This window comes from Leucopleurus acutus (genome assembly GCF_964270905.1).
Source record: "Leucopleurus acutus genome assembly, chromosome: 14".
Lineage (NCBI taxonomy): Eukaryota > Metazoa > Chordata > Mammalia > Artiodactyla > Delphinidae > Leucopleurus > Leucopleurus acutus.
Genome location: NC_139156.1, coordinates 77,517,976 through 77,538,170, shown reverse-complemented (window position 1 = coordinate 77,538,170; position 20,195 = coordinate 77,517,976). Strand labels below are relative to the sequence as shown.

The 20,195-nt window shown below is 39.6% G+C and overlaps 1 protein-coding gene across 2 annotated transcripts in view; it reads left to right on the top strand.

The window, feature by feature from the left end:
• Positions 1-20,195, top strand: part of RYR2 (ryanodine receptor 2) — a gene marked incomplete at both ends in the record, with an annotated part of 711,173 nt that overhangs the window by 185,813 nt on the left and 505,165 nt on the right. The gene's annotated exons all lie outside the window — the stretch shown is intronic.

Below are 20,195 nucleotides of genomic sequence, written 5' to 3'. Positions count from 1 at the left end.
CAGTTGCTTCATTTGCAAATATTTTCTCCCATTCTCAGGGTTGTCTTTTGGTCTTGTTTATGGTTTCCTTTGCTGTGCAAAAGCTTTGAAGTTTCATTAGGTCCCATCTGTTTATTTTTGTTTTTATTTCCATTTCTCTAGGAGGTGGGTCAAAAAGGATCTTGCTCTGATTTATGTCATAGAGTGTTCTGCCTATGTTTTCCTTTAAGAGTTTGATGGTGTCTGGCATTATATTTAGGTCTTTAATCCATTTTGAGTTTATTTTTGTTTATGGTGTTAGGGAGTGTTCTAATTTCCTACTTTTACATGTAGCTGTCCAGTTTTCCCAGCACCACTTATTGAAGAGGCTGTCTTTTCTCCACTGTATATTCTTGCTTCCTTTATCAAAGATAAGGTGACCATATGTGCATGGGTTTATCTCTGGGCTTTCTGTCCTGTTATTTTGATCTATATTTCTGTTTTTGTGCCAGTACCATACTGTCTTGATGACTGTAGCTTTGTAGTATAGTCTGAAGTCAGGGAGCCTCATTCCTCCAGCTCCGTTTTTCGTTCTCAAAATTGCTTTGGCTATTCGGGGTCTTTTGTGTTTCCATACAAATTGTGAAATTTTTTGTTCTAGTTCTGTGAAAAATGCCAGTGGTAGTTTGATAGGGATTGCATTGAATCTGTAGATTGCTTTGGGTAGTAGGGTCATTTTCACAACGTTGATTCTTCCTATCCAAGAACATGGTATATCTCTCCATCTATTTGTATCATCTTTAATTTCTTTCATCAGTGTCTTATCATTTTCTGCAAAGAGGTCTTTTGTCTCCTTAGGTAGGTTTATTTCTAGATATGTTATTGTTTTTTTTGCAGTGGTAAATGGGAGTGTTTTCTTAATTTCACTTTCAGATTTTTCATCATTAGTGTATAGGAATGCAAGAGATTTCTGTGCCTTAATTTTGTATCCTGCTACTTTACCAAATTCATTGATGAGCTCTAGTAGTTTTCTGGTAGCATCTTTAGGATTCTCTATGTATAGTATGTCATCTGCAAACAGTGACAGCTTTACTTCTTTTCCAATTTGGTTTCATTTTATTTCTTTTTCTTCTTTGATTGCTGTGGATAAAACTTCCAAAGTATGTTGAATAATAGTGGTGAGAGTGGGCAACCTTGTCTTGTTCCTGATCTTAGTGGAAATGCTTTCAGTTTTTCACCATTGAGGACGATGCTGGCTGTGGCTTTGTCATATATGGCCTTTATTATGTTGAGGAAAGTTCCCTCTATGCTTACTTTCTGGAGGTTTTTTATCATAAATGGGTGTTGAATTTTGTCAAAAGCTGTCTCTGCCTCTATTGAGATGATCATATGGTTTTCTTCCTTCAATTTGTGAATATGGTGTATCACATATCTTAATTTGCATATATTGAAGAATCCTTGCATTCCTGGGGTAAACCCCACTTGATCATGGTGTATGATCCTTTTAATGTGCTGTTGGATTCTGTTTGCTAATATTTGGTTGAGGATTTTTGCATCTGCGTTCATCAGTGATATTGGCTTGTAGTTTTCATTCTTTGTGACATCTTTGTCTGGTTTTGGTATCAGAGTGATGATGGTGGCCTCGTAGAATGAATTTGGGAGTGTTCCTCCCTCTGCTATTTTTGGAAGAGTTTGAGAAGGATAGGTGTTAGCTCTTCTGTAAATGTTTGATAGCATTCACCTGTGAAGCCATCTGGTCCTGGGCTTTTGTTTGTTGGAAGATTATTAATCAAAGTTTCAATTTCAGTGCTTGTGATTGGTCTGTTCATATTTTCTATTTCTTCCTGATTCAGTCTCAGAAGGTTGTGCATTTCTAAGGATTCGTCCATTTCTTCCAGGTTGTCCATTGTATTGGCATATAGTTGCTTGTAGTAATCTCTCATGATCCTTTGTATTTCTCCAGCGTCAGTTGTTACTTCTTCTTTTTCATTTCTAATTCTATTGATTTGAGTCTTCTCCCTTTTTTTCTTGATGAGTCTGGCTAATGGTTTATCAATTTTGTTTGTCAAAGAACCAGCTTTTAGTTTTATTGATCTTTGCTATCGTTTCCTTCATTTCTTTTTCATTTATTTCTGATCTGATCTTTATGATTTCTTTCCTTCTGCTAACTTCGGAGTTTTTTTTTGTTTTTCTCTGATTGCTTTAGGTGTAAGGTTAGGTTGTTTATTTGAGATGTTTCTTGTTTCTTGAGGTAGGATTGTATTGCTCTAAACTTCGCTCTTAGAACTGCTTTTGCTGCATCCCATAGGTTTTGGGTCATTGTGTTTTCATTGTCATTTGTTTCTAGGTATTTTTTGATTTCCTCTTTGATTTCTTCAGTGATCTCTTGGTTATTAAGTAGTGTGTTGTTTAGCCTCCATGTGTTTGTATTTCTTATAGATTTTTTCCTGTAATTGATATCTAGTTTCATAGTGTTGTGGTCGGAAAAAATATTTGATACGATTTCAGTTTTCTTAAATTTACCAAGGCTTCATTTGTGACCCAAGATATGATCTATCCTGGAAAATGTTCCATGAGCACTTGAGAAGAAAGTGTATTCTGTTGTTTTTGGATGGAATGTCCTATAAATATCAATTAAGTCCATCTTGTTTAATGTGTCATTTAAAGCTTGTGTTCCTTTTTTTCTTTTTATTTTGGATGATCTATCCATTGGTGAAAGTGGGGTGTTAAAGTCCCCTACTATGATTGTGTTACTGTCGATTTCCCCATTATTGGCTGTTACTATTTGCCTTATGTATTGAGGTGCTCCTATGTTGGGTGCATAAGTATTTACAGTTGTTATATCTTCTTCTTGGATTGATCCCTTGATCATTATGTAGTATCCTTCTTTGTCTCTTGTAATAGTCTTTGTTTTAAAGTCTTTTTAAAGTCTATTTTGTCTGATATGAGAATTGCTACTCCAGCTTTCTTTTGATTTCCATTTGCATGGAATATGTTTTTCCATCCCCTCACTTTCAATCTGTATGTGTTCCTAGGTCTGAAGTGGGTCTCTTGTAGATAGCATATATACAGGTGTTGTTTTTGTATCCACTCAGCCAGTCTGTGTCTTTTGGTTGGAGCATTTAATCCATTTACATTTAAGGTAATTATGGATATGTATGTTCCTATTACCATTTTGTTAATTGTTTTGGGTTTGTTATTGTAGGTCTTTTCCTTCTCTTGTGTTTCCTGCCTAGAGAAGTTCCTTTAGCATTTCTTGTAAAGCTGGTTTGGTGGTGCTGAATTCTGTTAGCTTTTGCTTCTTTGTAAAGCTTTTAATTTCTCCGTGAAATCGGAATGGGATCCTTGCTGGATAGAGTAATCTTGGTTATAGGTTGTTCTCCTTCATCACTTTAAATATGTACTGCCACTCCCTTCTGGCTTGCAGTTTCTGCCGCAAGATCAGCTGTTAACCGTATAGGGATTCCCTTATGTGTCATTTGTTCTTTTTCCCTTGCTGCTTTTAATATTTGTTCCTTGTATTTAATTTTTGATAGTTTGATTAATATGTGTCCTGGCGTGTTTCTCCTTGGATTTATCTTGTATAGGATCCTTGGATTTATCCTGTATGGGACTCTCTGTGCTTCCTGGACTTAACTATTTCCTTTCCCATATTAGGGAAGTTTTCAACTATAGTCTTTTCAAATATTTTCTCAGTCCCTTTCTTTTTCTCTTCTTCTTGTGGGACCCCTATAATTTGAATGTTGGTGCTTTTAATGTTGTCCCAGAGGTCTCTGAGACTGTCCTCAGTTCTTTTCATTCTTTTTTCTTTATTCTGCTCTGCAGTAGTTATTTCCACTATTTTATCTTCCAGGTCACTTATCCGTTCTTCTGCCTCGGTTATTCTGCTATTGATCCCTTCTAGAGAATTTTTAATTTCATTTATTGTTGTTCATCACTGTTTGTGTGCTCTTTGGTTCTTCTAGGTCTTTGTTAAACGTTTCTTGTGTTTTCTCCATTCTATTTCCAGGATTGTGGATCATCTTTACTGTCATTAGTCTGAATTCTTTTTCAGGTAGACTGCCTGTTTCCTCTTCATTTGTTTGGTCTAGTGGGTTTTTACCTGCTCCTTCATCTGCTGCATATTTCTGTCTTCTCATTTTGCTCAACATACTGTGTTTGGGGTCTCCTTTTCACAGCCTGTAGGCTCGTAGTTCCTGTTGTTTTTGGTGTCTGTCCCCAGTGGCTGAGGTTGGTTCAGTGGGTTGTGTAGGCTTCCTGGTGGAGGGGACTAGTTAGTGCCTGTGTTCTGATGGATGAGGCCTGATCGTGTCTTTCTGGTGGGCAGGTCCACGTCTGGTGGTGTTTTTTGGTGTGTCTGTGACCTTATTATGATTTTAGGCGGCCTCTCTGCTAATGGGTGGGGTTGTGTTCCTGTCTTGCTAGTTGTTTGGCATAGGGTGTCCAGCACTGTAGCTTGCTGGTCTTTTGAGTGGAGCTGGGTCTTGGTGTTGAGATGGAGATCTCTGGGGGATTTTCACCGTTTGACATTACGTAGTTCTGGGAGGTCTCTGGTGGACCAGTGTCCTGAACTTGGCTCTCCCACCTCAGTGGCACAGCCCTGATGCCTGGTTGGAGCACCAAGAGCCTGTCCTCCACACGTCTCAGAATAAAATGGAGGAAAAAAAAGAAGAGAAAGTAAAATAAAATAAAGTTATTAAAATAAAAAATAATTGTTAAGAAAAAACTTTAAAAAACCCCAGAAGAACGGATAGACAGAACCCTAGGACAAATGGTAAGAGCAAAGCTATACAGACAAAATCACACACAGAAGCATACACATACACACTCACAAAAAGAGAAAAAGGGGAAAAAAAAAAAAAAATATATATATTATTGCTCCGAAAGTCCACCTCTTCAATTTGGGATGATTCATTGTCTGTTCAGGTATTCCACAGATGCAGGGCATATCAAGTTGACTGTGGAGATTTAATCCGCTGCTCCTTGAGGCTGCTGGGAGGGATTTCCCTTTGTCTTCTTTGTTCGCACAGCTCCTGGGGCTCAGCTTTGGATTTGGCCCCGCCTCTGTGGGTAGGTCGCCTGAAGGCGTCTGTTCTTTGCTCAGACACGACGGGGTTAAAGGAGCAGCTGATTCGGGGGCTCTGGCTCACTCAGGCCGGGGGGAGGGAGGGGTATGGATGCCAGGAGAGCCTGTGGCAGCAGAGGCCAGTGTGACGTTGCACCAGCCTGAGGCGCGCCGTGTGTTCTCCCGGGGAGGTTGTCCCTCGGTCACGGGACCCTGGTCGTGGCGGGCTGCACAGGCTCCCGGAAGGGAGGTGTGAAGAGTGACCTGCGCTCGCACACAGGCTTCTTGGTGGCGGCAGCAGCAGCCTTAGCGTGTCATGCCCGTGTCTGGGGTCCGCGCTTTTAGCCGCGGCTGGTGCCCGTCTCTGGAGCTCCTTTAAGAAGCGCTCTTAATCCCTTCTCGCGTACCAGGAAACAAAGAGGCAAGAAAAAGTCTCTTGCGTCTTCGGCAGCTCCCGACCTTTTCCCGGACTCCCTCCTGGCTATAGCTGTGGCGCACTAGTTCCTTCAGGCTGTGTTCATGCCGCCAGTCCTCTCCTTGGGATCCGATGGAAGCCGGAGCCTCAGCTCGCAGCCCCGCACGCCCCAGCGGGTGAGCAGACAAGCCTCTCGGGCTGGTGAGTGCCGGTCGGCACGGATCCTCTGTGCGGGAATCTCTCCGCTTTGCCCCCCGCACCCCTGTTGCTGTGCTGTCCTCCGCGGCTCCAAAGCTTCCCCCCTCCGCCACCCGCAGTCTCCGCCCGCGAAGGGGCTCCTAGTGTGTGGAAACCTTTCCTGCTTCACGGCTCCCTCCCACTGGTGCAGGTCCCGTGCCTATTCTTTTGTCTCTGTTTTTTTTTTTTTTTCTTTTGCGCTACCCAGGTACATGGGGGAGATTCTTGCGTTTTGGGAGGTCTGAGGTCTTCTGCCAGCGTCCAGTAGGTGTTCTGTAGGAGTTGTTCCACGTGTAGATGTATTTCTGATGTATTTGTGTGGAGGAGGGTGATCTCTGTGTCTTACTCTTCCGCCATCTTGAAGCTCCTTCTGTAATATAGTCTTTTCACCTTTTGATTGCTAGGAAAGGATAGAAAAGGATGTTTTTATGTAACTGCATATTTGCCCTGAGAGGCATGTAAAGCAATAAAGGAATGAACCGAATTTTCATGATAATAAGACTTAGTAAGATTGAGTTGTGATACTATTTTAACATTGAGAGATTTCTAAAAAATCCCTTTTGGATTTTTAAAAGACATACAAAGATGGCTTGACATTGAATGTCCTCTTAGGTAATTTTTCTTTAATATGAAGATTTAAAAAGTTGTTGAATTAAACATCCTTCAAAGGGTATCAGAAACCAGTGGAATTTAAAGTGTCAGTCTGTGGACAAAATTTTTGATGGGTACTTTTGGAAGGTTAATACTTTCTTTGTCCAAATCAAATGTGTTTTATGTATTTCTCATAGTGAATACCTTTTTACAATTTGTTTTATCCTTTGTGTCGCTTAATACCAGTGTCTGTCTTTTCTGGATAATATTGACCAGTGCAAAGTTCTTACAGGTGATGAGGTCTTTAATTGGTTCTCCATGCTGCTGAAACCGGGTATGACCTTGTTCATGACCTCTGTTCCTAGTCCAAGTTAGCAGTTACGTGGATGCTAGTAATAGCCAACTATTATATGGTACTTCACAGTTTGCAAAGGCCTAGATTATTTCATTTAATTAGTCTTTATAATAATAGTATGACATAGGTAAGGGTAATTTTTTAATGAATAAGATAATTGAATCTCGTTGAAGTGGATTATTCCAAGGTTAACCAGCTAAAAAGTGGGAAAACTGCTCTGTTAACTCATGTTGGCTAGAGTTTTGTTGTTGTTGTTTTTAAATTTGTACCTTCTAATTCATCCATTCATCTATCACACGTTTATGGAGCATCTATTATATTCTGGGTATGATGGCTGTCATAAGTGCAGCAGGAATGAGACATGGTCCTTGTCTTTGAAGAGTGTAGTCTAGGAAAAGAAACGTGTAAGCAGGAAGTGTGATGAATTTGTGAATCGTGGTCCCGATGAGGAATTCCATCCATCTACTTCAAGATTTGCAGAGTAATTTATACTTTGACCCTGTGGAAGTATATTTTTTTTAGGCAACTGTAACAGCCTTTCCTAATATGCCTCAAGTTGTCCTGGGATAAATTGAACTGGATAGCAGACAGGGAACAGCTCTAGGGAAGTCTGTTACATTAAAAGGTAGATTTGACAGATATACACTATAATATATAAAATAGATAAACAACAAGAACCTTCTGTATAGCACAGGGAAGTATGTTCAGTATCTTGTGATAACCTATAATGGAAAAGAAATCTGAAAAAGAACATATATCTCTCTCTGTATATATATAACTGAATCACTTTGCTGTACACCTGAAACATTGTAAATAACTATACTTCAATTAAAAAGTTTTTTTAAAAAAGGTAGAGAGACAAAGGCACAGCAGGAGGCCATGACAGTGCTCCCAGTGTGACTCATCCAGCCTTGTCTCTGCTCTTTGGCATCCTGAGCTTTTTTCCGTCATGGTGCTGTAGTACACGTTTACTCTAGGACAGTCAGTTATCTACTTGTTCTTTCTTCCTGGTGGACTCTTAAGTGCATTGAGGGTACTTGTCCAAGCATTTTCATAATACTTGACTTGCCATGTCCAGCCTGTGTCCATACTTGTAGTGCACTTTATCCTCTCTACTCAGCCATTATCTTTCTTTTCCCATTTAAAAAAAAATAGTATCACATGATTCCATAGTGTTTTAGAGTTTGTAGACATTCTCTCATTTAAATGTGTATCATCTAATGTTTAGGGCTCTAACCTCAAGTGGATCCTGGCAGCCCTCCTCTGTTTCCCTAGGCAGTGTACTGTCCTGCATTCCTCAAATCCTGTCTTCCTTTCTCACTCCCAGCTGCTACTTTACTTCTTATTCCACTGAGAAAACAGAAGCCCTTGGAAGAGAACTTCTGCATCCTCCCACCACTGAATCAGTCACCTTCCAGGAACCCCACCCTTGCTCCTACCTGAGGCCACTACCTCCACCTGTGCTCTCAACCCCGGGCGGAGATGCACTGACCCCATGTCTCCCTGAATTACAAGCCTTTTTTCTTTATTGGGTATTTTCAGGATTATTCCTATCAGTATATAAACATATGATAATATATTTCCCAAGCACATCAAGAACATCTTCTCTTAGATATCTTCATGGCTTGCCCTCTCACTTCATTCAGACAAATAGCATTTTATCAGAGAGGTCTTCCCTGTATAGCCATTTACAATATCGACTCCCATCATTTCTTCGCCCTAGCCTGCTTTCCTGAAATATTACAGAAGCCCCCAGATATTTCCTTCCTTAACTCTATATCCCCGTCCAGCTACTGTACCATTTCTCTGCTCCTCTTTTTAGCACAATTCAAGGGTTGTCTATTCCTGCTGGTCCACATCCTCTCCTCTCATTCTCTCCTAAATCCCCTCTGTTCTGGGTCTGATCCCCACTACTCCACTGAAATGACCTTTGGCAAGACCCCCAGTGAACACCACGTTGCCAACCGTGATGGTAATTCTAAGCCTTCATCTCACTCAGCTTCTGCATAGCGCTCTGCTCAGAAAACAGTTAGGAGTCTTTTTTCCTTTGTAGCTCGTTTATCTGACTTGGCTCCTGGTTTTCCTTCTCCCTTACAGCCCGTTCACTATAATTCACTATAATTCTTCTTTATTGAATTCTCTCATCTGAACCTTCTGATGTCGGTGTGCACTAGGTTTAGGGTTCACTTTTAGATTCTCTAGTTGTTGTTTACCCGTTCATTCCCCTCGACCAGTATCATGGTCTTTAAATACATTTTCATACTGTGGACTCCTAAGTATTTATCTTCAGCCATGGCATCTTTCCTCAATTCCAGAGTTATATATCCAGTTGCCTACTTGAGACCTCATTTGGATGAAAGTCATCACAGACCTAATATGTCCAAACTTGCCTTCACAAGCCCCTCCCCTGCTGCAAGCTGTTTTCCCCCAGTGCCCCCCATTTCAGGACATGGTACCAGCATTTAACCAGGTGTTCAAGCCTGAAACCTTAACATATTCTTTTTCTTCTCTATCTCCATCCCATATACTGTAAGCTCTACTTATAAATTATATTCAAACTCTGACCACTTCCCAACACTTCCACAGGCAACACTCTAATACAAACCACCATCTTCTTTTGCTTTGGCTACAGTGAGAACCTTTCAAATAGTATTTGTGTTCTCAACATGGCAGACAGTGTGATTCTTTTAACATGGAAATAAGCTACATCTCTCCTCTGCTCACAACTCTCTCTGGTTTTCATCTTTCTTACTTACTTACTTATTATTGAACTATAGTTGATTTGTAATATTGTATTAGTTTCATGTGTACAGCACAGTGATTCAGTTTTTGCTTATTATATTCCATATTGGTTATTACAAGGTATTGGGTATAATTTCCTATTCTATACAGTAAATCCTTGTTGCTTATCTATTTTGTGTATAGTAGTTGGTATCTGTTAATCCCATACTCCTAATTTGTGCCTCCCCCACTCTCTCTCCCCTTTGGTAACCATAAGTTTGCTTTCTATGTCTGTGAGTCTGTTTTTGTATATAGATTTATTTGTATTATTTTTTAGATTCCACATATAAGTGATATCATATAGTATTTGTCTTTCTCTGACTTATTTCACTAAGCGTAATATTCTCTTGGTCCATCCATGTTGCTGCAAATGACAATATTTCATTCTTTTTTAAAAAATTTATTTATTTTTGGCTGCATTGGGTCTTCGTTGCTGTGCATGGGCTTTATTTGCGGCGAGCGGGGGCTACTCTTTGTTGTGGTTTGCAGGCTTCTCATTGCGGTGGCTTCTCTCCTTGTGGAGCACGGGCTCTAGGCACATGGGCTTCAGTAGTTGTGGCACACGGGCTTAGTAGTTGGGGCTCGCAGACTCTAGAGCGCAGGCTCAGTAGTTGTGGCGCACAGGCTTAGTTGCTCTGTGGCATGTGGGATCTTCCCGGACCAGGGCTTGAACCCATGTCCCTTGCATTGTCAGGCGGATGCTTAACCATTGCGCCATCAGGGAAATCCTTCATTCTTTTTTATGGCTAATATTCCAGTGTGTGTGTGTGTCTGTGTGCACGTGTGTGTGTATACATATTGTATGTAAATATGTGTATATATGTGTATATATATACATACACACACACACAACACCTTCTTAAGCCAGTTGTCTGTTGATGAGCGCTTGGGTTGTTTCCATGTCTTGGCTACTGTAAATACTACTGCTGTGAACACTGGGGTGCAGATATCTTTTTGAATTAGAGTTTTCATTTATTTCTTTATAGATACCCAGGAGTGGAATTGCTGGATCATATAGTAGTTCTATTTTTAGTTTTTTAAGGAACCTCCATACTGTTCTCCATAGTGCCTGTATCAAGTTACATTCTCACGAACAGTGCAAGAAGGTTCCCTTTCCTCCACACCCTCTCCAGCATTTATTTTTTGTAGACTTTTTGATGGTAGCCATTCTGACTGGTGTGTGATGATACCTCATTGTAGTTTTTATTTGCATTATTTTCTCTAATAATTAGTGATGTTGAGCACCTTTTCATATGCGTGTTAGCTATCTGTATGTCTTCTTTGGAGAAGTGTTTTTTTAGGTCTTCTGCCCATTTATGATGGGGTTGTTTGTTTCTTTGATATTGAGTTGTTTAAGCTGCTTGTATATTTTGGTTAGTAACCCCTTGTAGGTCTCATCATTTGCAAATATTTTCTCCCATTCCGTAGATTGTCTTTTCATTTTGTTGATGGTTTCCTTTACTGTGGAACATCATTTAAGTTTGATTAGGTCCCATTTTTTATTTTTGCTTTTATTTCTTGAGATAGTGATCTAAGAAAATACTGCTACGATTTATATCAAAGAATTTTTTGCTTATGTTCTCTTCTAGGAGTTTTATGATGTCTTGCCTTACATTTAGATCACTAATCCATTTTGAGTTTATTTTTGTATATGGTGTTAGAGAATCTTGTAATTTCATTCTTTTACATGTAGTTGTTCAGCTTTTCCAGCACCACTTGTTGAAGACTGTCTTTTCTCCGTTGTATATTCTTGCCTCCTTTGTCTTTGAGGTTAATTGACTATAGGTGTGTGGATTTATTTCTGGGCTCTCTATTCTGTTCCATTGACCTATTTGTCTGTTTTTGTGCCAGTACACGCTGTTTTGATTACTATAGCTTTGTAGTGTAGTCTGAAGTCTGCAAGGGTTATACCTCCAGCTTTGTTCTTTGTTTCCCAGGATTGCTTTGGTAATTCTGAGTGTTTTGTGGTTCCACATAAATTCAAGGATTATTTGTTCTAGTTCTGTGAAAAATGTCATGGGTATTTTGATAGGGATTGCATTAAAGCTGTAGATTGCTAGTATCATACTTGGACCAAACTCCAGAGCCCTTCCCATGACCTGCAAGCCCCTCTGGATCCAGCCCTGCTAAGTTTCTGCCATTGTTTCTTCTACTCATCCCCCCAGCCCCTCACTCACCAGACCCTTTCCTAGTGCAGGGTTGCTGTGTTTGCTGCCCTTCTCTGCCTGGAATATTTCATGTGCTCACTCCCAAATTTATTCTGATCTTTGTTCATTGTCTTCTCGTCAGAGAGACTGATTCTGACCAGCCTCTAATATAATCCCCTTCATTACTCTTGATATCTTTGACCTTGTCCTTTTGTATTCTTGGCTCTTATCACTATCTGATGTTAAATTTTATAAACTATTCATTTACTTATTATTTATCTCTTCCTTGAGTATAAGCTCCATGGGTGCAAGAACTTGTTCTGCTATGTTGGTGGTCATGACTTGAATAAGTGAATTTACTTCTTACAAAAATAGGAATGATGAAATAACAATTATTAATCATCTTTTATATTCTGGGCACCCTTTCCTGTGCACTTTGTAATTATTAGATTCTTGATTAATTTAATCCCTTGCATGCAACAACCGTGTAAAGTAGGTGTTTTCTCATTTCATAGATGAAAATACTGACAGTCACAGTGACTAGTAAAAGGAGAGCTGGAGAGCTGGGATTTAAACTCTGAGTGAGTCTGGTCCAAAAGTAATGTTTTCTACTTAATTCATATTATTTAGTATTACAAATGATTAAATAATAGTTATGTATAGTGGGCAAGTTACTATTAATTATTATATAACTTACTATATTAATTCTTACTCTGTAACTTATTATACTAACTCTTATAAAACTTGTTATTACATAACATTATTATATAACTTCCACCTAACAGATAAAGACACTGAGTTTCTAATTGGGCTCTAGGGGACTCTTTTTGCACAAACACAAGATTTCTGTAACAGATACTTTGTGTGTCTCACTTTATCTGGGTAACTTTTGTATTTTCCATCCATTATATTTGACCCCTTGAACTGGCACTTGTGAGTTCACCAAGCTTTTCAAAAGCCGGTCCTAATATTTGTATCATGATTTTGCTTCGAGTACAAAGTAACCTTTTGCTGATCTTTATAATACTTGGCTTAAGCTGAGTGAAAACAACAGGAAGGCTGAAAATTGCTGTTTTGCTTGTGCTCATTTTCTGGGGTGCATATGTACAACCTGACTCTTATCAGAAATAGCTTAATGCTCAGGTATAGTTTGGTGGTTCGTTGATTCTTTCCCAGGTCAGAGAAAAGCCTTCAGCTGAAATATTCACAGATTGCAAGAAAAGTGAGGAAATTTATTGAAAGCCTATAAAAATATGGAGGTTTTGGTGCACTGCATGGTAACCTCCGTTTTCATTAAAGAATTACATTTATAATTAGCAAGAACAGAATTAAATATTTATAATTAGCAAGAACAGAATTTAATAAGTTTGCCAATTACAGCAGTAAATCGGAGGCCGAAATTGCAAGCTCATGTTTCCCTGTGTTTTTCAAAAGCAAGCCTCTGAATCCATAGCTAAATGTTATGTCCATACAGTTTGAGCCATGAAACCCTTGCATAAAAATGCAGGTGGGGAGGTACGTATCAAAACATATCCCAGAAACAAGAGTAAAATAGTTCCTATGAATAATATTATTTCGTGCTCTGTGTTTTTGCTAAAAACTCTTTGGTGTTTATTCTCCAGTGGGTGGTATAATATGTATATGTCCAGTTGGCTGTTATTTATTTATTTTTTTGATCAGTCTTGAAAATTTGTCCTTGTGTTGTGCGGTAACAAGAGAATTACAGTTACTGGAGGTCACAGACTTGTATATATGAGAGAGAGAGAGAGAGAGAGAGAGAGAGAGGGAGAGTCTGTGTATATGTGATACAAGAAAGCATAGTGTCCTCAAGAGTCAGGAATTGCCTGTCTTGAAATAAAGAGTTATTGATATATAGATTCAGATCTTGAAAATTGCCTCTAAACTTACTTCTCCGTCTTTTTTTGTCTTTTCAACATTCTTCCTTTACATAAAATCTTTTCATTATCCTTCCTTAAAATGTTGCAATAATTCGTACACAGTTGTCTGCTCTTCAGCACTTTAATGTGGTTTATGCATTCAAGTCTGGTGTGGATCTTTGAGAAGCTCTACAGCTTTCTCCCTGGGTCTCTGCCATTCTGCAGACAGGAGGAGCAGAACTTTGAATATTCTAAAATATGCATATGCAAAATCTCAAGCAATATATTATGTATAACATACACATATTTTTATAGTTAAATATGGGTCTCATCTGTTCTGCATAGCTACTAAGTATTTCAGAGTAATATGAATAAATACACTTAATTTTTCATAGAAGCATCATATGTAAGTGATACTTTGTACAATAGGTACACTCTCTGGTGTAATTGCAGAAGGACTCCTAAGGGGCCAGCCCATCCGGCACTCTCTTTTGTCTCTTAATACTTGCTTGAGCATCAACCAGGTGACAGGGAGACATTATTGAGTGATCAGTTAGTTACTCTGCTTGTCTCAGTGTGTGATGTCAATGCTTTATGTGCAAGTAAGAGCACTGATTTTCTTTACTAGCTCTTTCTGTGGGTGTATTCCATGTATAGGTGTGAGAAAGTCAGGGTAACAATCTCATACTCAGCACATATATTAAGGTGAATTTCATCTTTACATGTGAGGCAATCTTCAGTGCCAAGTAGGAAATTCAGATCATTTCAGAGCTAGGAACACAGATTTTATGCATGCTGTTTTCCAAGTGGAAAAGGGGAAAAGGTACATTTCTGTTGATGTTATTGTTGGTGACTCTGTCAACTTTAATCTATCTCACGTGAAACAAATACTGAGTTAGAATGTCTGCAATATGTTCAGTCTTTCTAGATCTGATTTTTCACTTGCATGTCAATTCTCTTATGACAAAGGTCAACTTAAATGCTTAATTTTTGTAACTGCTTCTATTTTTATGATTATGACCTCATATGTTGTCCAAGCTATTTTAGGCTCTTTATTTTCCTGTATCTTTTAAAATTCTAACTTAAAAGTTATTTAAAATATTTCAGAAATGTACTTATTTTCAAGGATTTAAAACCTAAGAGCAGGGACTTCCCTGGTGGTCCAATGGTTAAGACTTTGCCTTCCAGTGCAGGGGGGTGCGGGTTCGATCCCTGATCAGGGAGCTAAGAGCCCACATGTCTCGAAGCCAGAAAACCAAAACATAAAACTGAAGCAATATTGTAACAAGTTCAATAAAGACTTTAAAAATAGTCCACATCAAAAAAATCTTTAAAAGAGAAATTAAAAAATAAAACCTAAGAACAAAGAAATTTCCTTTACCTAGTGGTCTCTGGGAAACTTTTTTACTTCTTCCTTACTTTCTACTAAGAAATATAGTTTGCCATCACTGTCTTGGGTGATATTCATGAGGGCAGTTTCAAAGTTTTTTCACGCATTTTGAAATAAAATTTCACAAGAGAGTAGATGGGATACAACATGTCGTAATGCTGAAATGGCTTCCTCATGTGGTCTTATGGGTGCATCAGTCCTGATCTACGTCCGTTCTTCTGTAGTTGGGATCAGATTATAGGATTGTATCTTCATCTATAAATTATTTGTGCTGTTTAATATACCAGTTGCTGTGTGTGTGTGTGTGTGTGTGTGTGTGTGCGTGCGTGTGCGTAGCTTTCTGCTGGTGCTTTAGCAGCTTGGATATGTGGTCTATGTGAAGAGGCGGCAGGCAGCCAGGTGGGTAGAACTGTATTTTCTGACAGAGTTTAGAATCGCCTGTACATGGTGATACTGAAAATCAGGCCAGCTTTTTGTGGGCTTCATTTCAGTTTGGAAGCTCCCTGTAGAGAGTGCCACCTCCTTTGCCTGCCCTGGGGGCATCCTCTGCCATCCTGGTTCACCACCGCTCCTATTTCCTAGGTTTTAGGGTAATAAGAAAAGTGGAAAAGCAGTTAATTAAAGAGGAAGATGCTGTGCTGAGTTCAGAGCCAACAACTTAATTTTATCAAGTATTTTCATGAGTTCCGAAGGATATGGCAGATGTTAATACATTCATTCTTTCTACAATAGCCCAGAAAAATAGGTATTTTTCCATCTCTGAAATGGAAGTTAAAAAGGTCCCTTCCTCCTCTTCTGTCTGTATTGATCTCTGTCTTCTGCTTTGCCTTTCTGTCTCCTTTCCTAAAAATCCAGTAAGTAGCACTACCTTGGACAGCCGTTTCTCAGTCGAAAATTTAATCATTGACTAAATTTTAATTACCTACTAATGATAGACAACCTTTTTCTCACCTCACCATTGCCTGCTGCTCCTCGATTCAAAGAAGTTTCCTTGTTATTTTATGTAAGTTTGTTTTTCATGTGATTTTGTTTTTCATTTGGTTTTGTTTTTAACACAGTTAAATCTGCATATAGTAACTTTATTCACTTTACCTATAGCCACATCGCTAAAACATATTTGATGAATGGAAACCAGGGGATTATACTAGGGTTAGTTTCTGGGTAGATTTCTAGCCAGACTGTTAGTGCAGTGATTTTATATCATTGTAGGAGGTAGTACAGCACAGAGGTTAGGGGTCTAGGTTACAGAGTCAGGTGGACCCAGATTTGAATCCTGTTCAGCCACTTTGCTGGGTAATAGGGATTTACTCTCACAATGCCTCTTCTCATCTGTTAATACTCAAAAGCATAATAATAGTACTTAACTCTTCATTTATTTATGGCATAGACTCCCTGTCCCTCAGTAAAAGCCAAAGGCTTTTGGCTTTCAGGCTGGGCTCAGGGCCTGTCTTGATCAGGCTCTGTTGTCTCTGACTTGGTCTCCCACCATCCTCTTCCCCCTGGGTTAATCCACTCCAGCTGCGCTGGCATCCTCCCTGTTTCTTGAACGTGCCGGATACTCTTCTGCCTGGGCGGCTTTCACTGGCCTTGCTTCTGCCTGGACTGCCCATGCTGCAGATACTCACATAGCTAGTGCCCCTTCCCTGCTTCAAGTCTTTGTCTCAGTGAAACCCGTTAATTTTATTCATAATTTCAATCTTCCCCACCACAGCAGCACTATGAGCCCCTTACCCTGTTCCAATTTTTTTTTTTTTTTTTTTTTTTTTTGAGGTGTGCGGGCGTCTCACTGCTGTGGCCTCTCCCGTTGCGGAGCACAGGCTCCGGACGCGCAGGCTCAGCGGCCATGGCTCACGGGCCCAGCCGCTCCGCGGCATGTGGGATCTTCCCGGACCGGGGCACGAACCCGTGTCCCCTGCATCGGCAGGCGGACTCTCAACCACTGCGCCACCAGGGAAGCCCCCAATTTTTTTTTTAACATAGACTTTTCACCTTTAACATAACTTATGAACTTATTGTCTTTTTGTTTATTGTCTCTATTCCCTGCTAGAATGTAAGCCTAATAAGTTCAGGGATCTTTGATTTATTTCGTAAATCATCTCAAGGGCTTAGAACATTTCCTAGAACATATTATGTCCTCAGAAAATATTTCAGTGATAAATGAATGTTTGAAAGGAGCTGTTGGTGGTGTTATTTGGTAATTATTTTCCATTTTGTACTGTTACAGCAGACGTGGCAGCATTTGTTAGAGAAATCATGTCTTATTTACGCCTCACAAAATTGCCTGGAATGCAGTATTGTAGTGCTGGCTTTCCCCCCATAAATAATTGATCTCTGTGCTGAAGAGCTGTAAGGTCATAGGAAAAATACAGGAGCATTTAACAAAAGGAATTCAATCCAACGTATATTTATGGAGCAGTGGTCTAAATTGAACGGTGGTATGATTCCCTTGGGTTTTAAGTAAAACGTTTATTTTCATTGGGCACCTGGTTTCCATGGAGTTTAATCTGACCTGCTTGACAGATAGCATTGGATACAATACAGATGGTGGACTTTATTTATATATTTTTTTTGTGGTACGCGGGCCTCTCACTGTTGTGGTCTCTCCCGTTGCGGACAGACAGCATTGGATACAATACAGATGGTGAACATTTTTTTTGCGGTACGCGGGCCTCTCACTCTTGTGGCCTCTCCCATTGCGGAGCACAGGCTCCGGACGCGCAGGCTCAGCGGCCATGGCTCACGGGCCCAGCCGCTTCGCGGCATGTGGGATCCTCCCGGACCGGGGCACGAACCCGCGTCCCCCACATCGGCATGCGGACTCTCAACCCCTGCGCCACCAGGGAAGCCCAAGAATTTTTAAAATGCATAGTCAGTAGGCTCTCCAACCACAGTGGTTCTGGAGAAAACATTGTGCTTTGAGATGAATGATGGGTTAATTAATAGGCGGGTGTTTGCGAATTGGTGTTTGGTCCATCAGTGCTCAGTATATTTCACTTTCAGTCAAAAAGGAACTCTTCATTTACTGGAATGTAAAATAGAAACAGCTCCCAGATAAACTGGAAAAAGCCTTATAAGTGTGTCAGGCTAGAATCCATCAAAGTTGGATCATAGTTGAAAGCTGTAGTCATGGCTCTCTTGTTAGTGGCGTGGCAGAGCTCCCTGAACTCGGTGTCGCTTCGTGGCCAGGCGCTTCATCACACAATGCCTAGGCACTAAATTGTAAGGAAACTGCACAAGTGAGTTGGTTTTATTAATTTAATAGAGTAGTTCAGTACATTGTTGGTTCCTTTCCCTTATATAGTTGGTTTGTATCACATATTAATGAGCATCTCCAGAAATGTGCTCTCATTTCTGGTTCTGTCCAAAGTCCACAGACTTATTTTAATTTTCATCTGTTACTGACTGCCTCCAAACTCTTATAAAAGACTTCTCACATCTTTTCTGGGATCCATATCCTTTCTGGGACCCATTCTGAATCCCCCTCGTACTTGAGCACTTGCTAGAAATGCAAAATCTACCCAAGACCTTGTATTTTAGCAAGACCTACAGGTGAAAGGATGCATGTTAAAGATTGAGAAGTACTTCTCTAGATAACAAGTGTCTTAAAAAATCAACTGAGCCTCTGGAAGCAGTGTGGGGTTGAGGACTTTTACATTCAAATAAGTTAGGTCTAATGACCAATTCTTAGAAATAAGTATGTTCAGCCCTCTGTGAGTAACAAGTTACTTTGAGCCTTATTTTCCTCATGTGTGTATCTGTGGATAATCTGTATATTACTGGGATATTGTGAGGATTAAATAAATTAATGCCAGGACTGGCATGCACTGTATTTTTGGTAAATATGGTACACCTTCTCTTCTTTCGGGCTTACTGGGTAGCACTGTTATTCTCACCTGCCTTATACCTTGCTGTATTTTCTTATTCTCATTCCTAAAACGTCTTTAATTAGTACATTACAGTAATTATTTACTAACTGTGTTTAGATAGCCTCCAGTATCCAAAGGAACCTATCTTACCCAAGAGTGTAGTTTACTCGCTAGAGTTAGTTCCATAGGGTGAGACAAGATAGCAAAAGACTGTGGCAGTTTGGGAAGGCATTGAGCACATCAGGACAATTCAGTTCTTTGTTACTGTGCCACCTATTTGGAAAACATGATGTATCTTTGACCTTGCAGATTATATAAGCAACAGAGGTATTTCATTATTTTTATTATAGCTATGCTGAACATGAATTAATGTTCAGATGTACTCATTATATGAAAATAGTGCTTTTTTTTTAGCAGTTGACTTTTAAAATGTAACAGTTGAATGCTCACTGGAAATCACTGAGCACTGTGGGGAGAGTTGGGAGCTAATTATTAAGAGATTGGGCTTGGCTGTGACCGGTACTATGAGCCAGCTATTAGGTATTGCTGCTACCACGTAGGAAATAAAATAAATATATAGCATGATAAGGGTTTTTATTAAATTACAGCTGCACTTTTCCAGTTGATATAGCATATTCTTTAGGTTAACCAAAGAGGCTTGTTTTCTGCTCTTGAATATTTGCCGTATCTTATCACCTCCACTCTACTATTCTACCATGGTGAGCATCTTCTAGCATGTACTCATATTCCTTTTTCGCTTTGATTCTAATTAAAAGGGTCGATGAGTCTATTTGCTTTTTTTTTTCTCTGTTAAGTATCCTGTTTCTTTGAGGTTGAAATGTCAAAATATAAATGGCTAGACTTTTTAGGCATTTGCCACTTAGAATCTGTTAAAAAATGATAATGATATCTTGCATTTCTTGTTGATTTAGGGCCTTTTGTATGTCAGTCACTGTGTAAGTTAGTTGATCTCACTTCCCTCCTCATTTTGTAGACGGCAGAACTGGGGTAAGAACCCAGCTATTGCTAATTCTAAAGCCCATGCATCTTGTCGTGTTCATGCTGCCTGTACTGAGTCATCGCATGGATCATCTTTCCCTTGTACAGTTTTTCCTGTAACCCTGCAATTGATTGGAAACCAAGTGTTGGATTGCAGAGGACTGAACTAGCAGATCACCTCTCTGTACATTTTTAAGCAATGCAGGATCATTTCAAAGACGATCAAGTTGCCAATGTGTGGTTGAACTAAGATGACTTGTCACGTTGATTTGAACCCAGAAGCTCTGTTATTGACCTGTTTTCCTGTGTCAGTTTTGGAACGATGTGTGTGTGCTTGCTAGTAGAATCTGTTCCATTCTTGATAATACTTGATGTCCTAGGAATATGTCAGACCATTTTTTGATAGTTTTGATGATTTAAAGCAGTGTGTAAGAGCGCTAACATGGAAATCCTGTATTTTACTTTTCTCCATGCAGGTTGCCTTTGGGGATCAGTAATGACAGTAAAAAAAAAA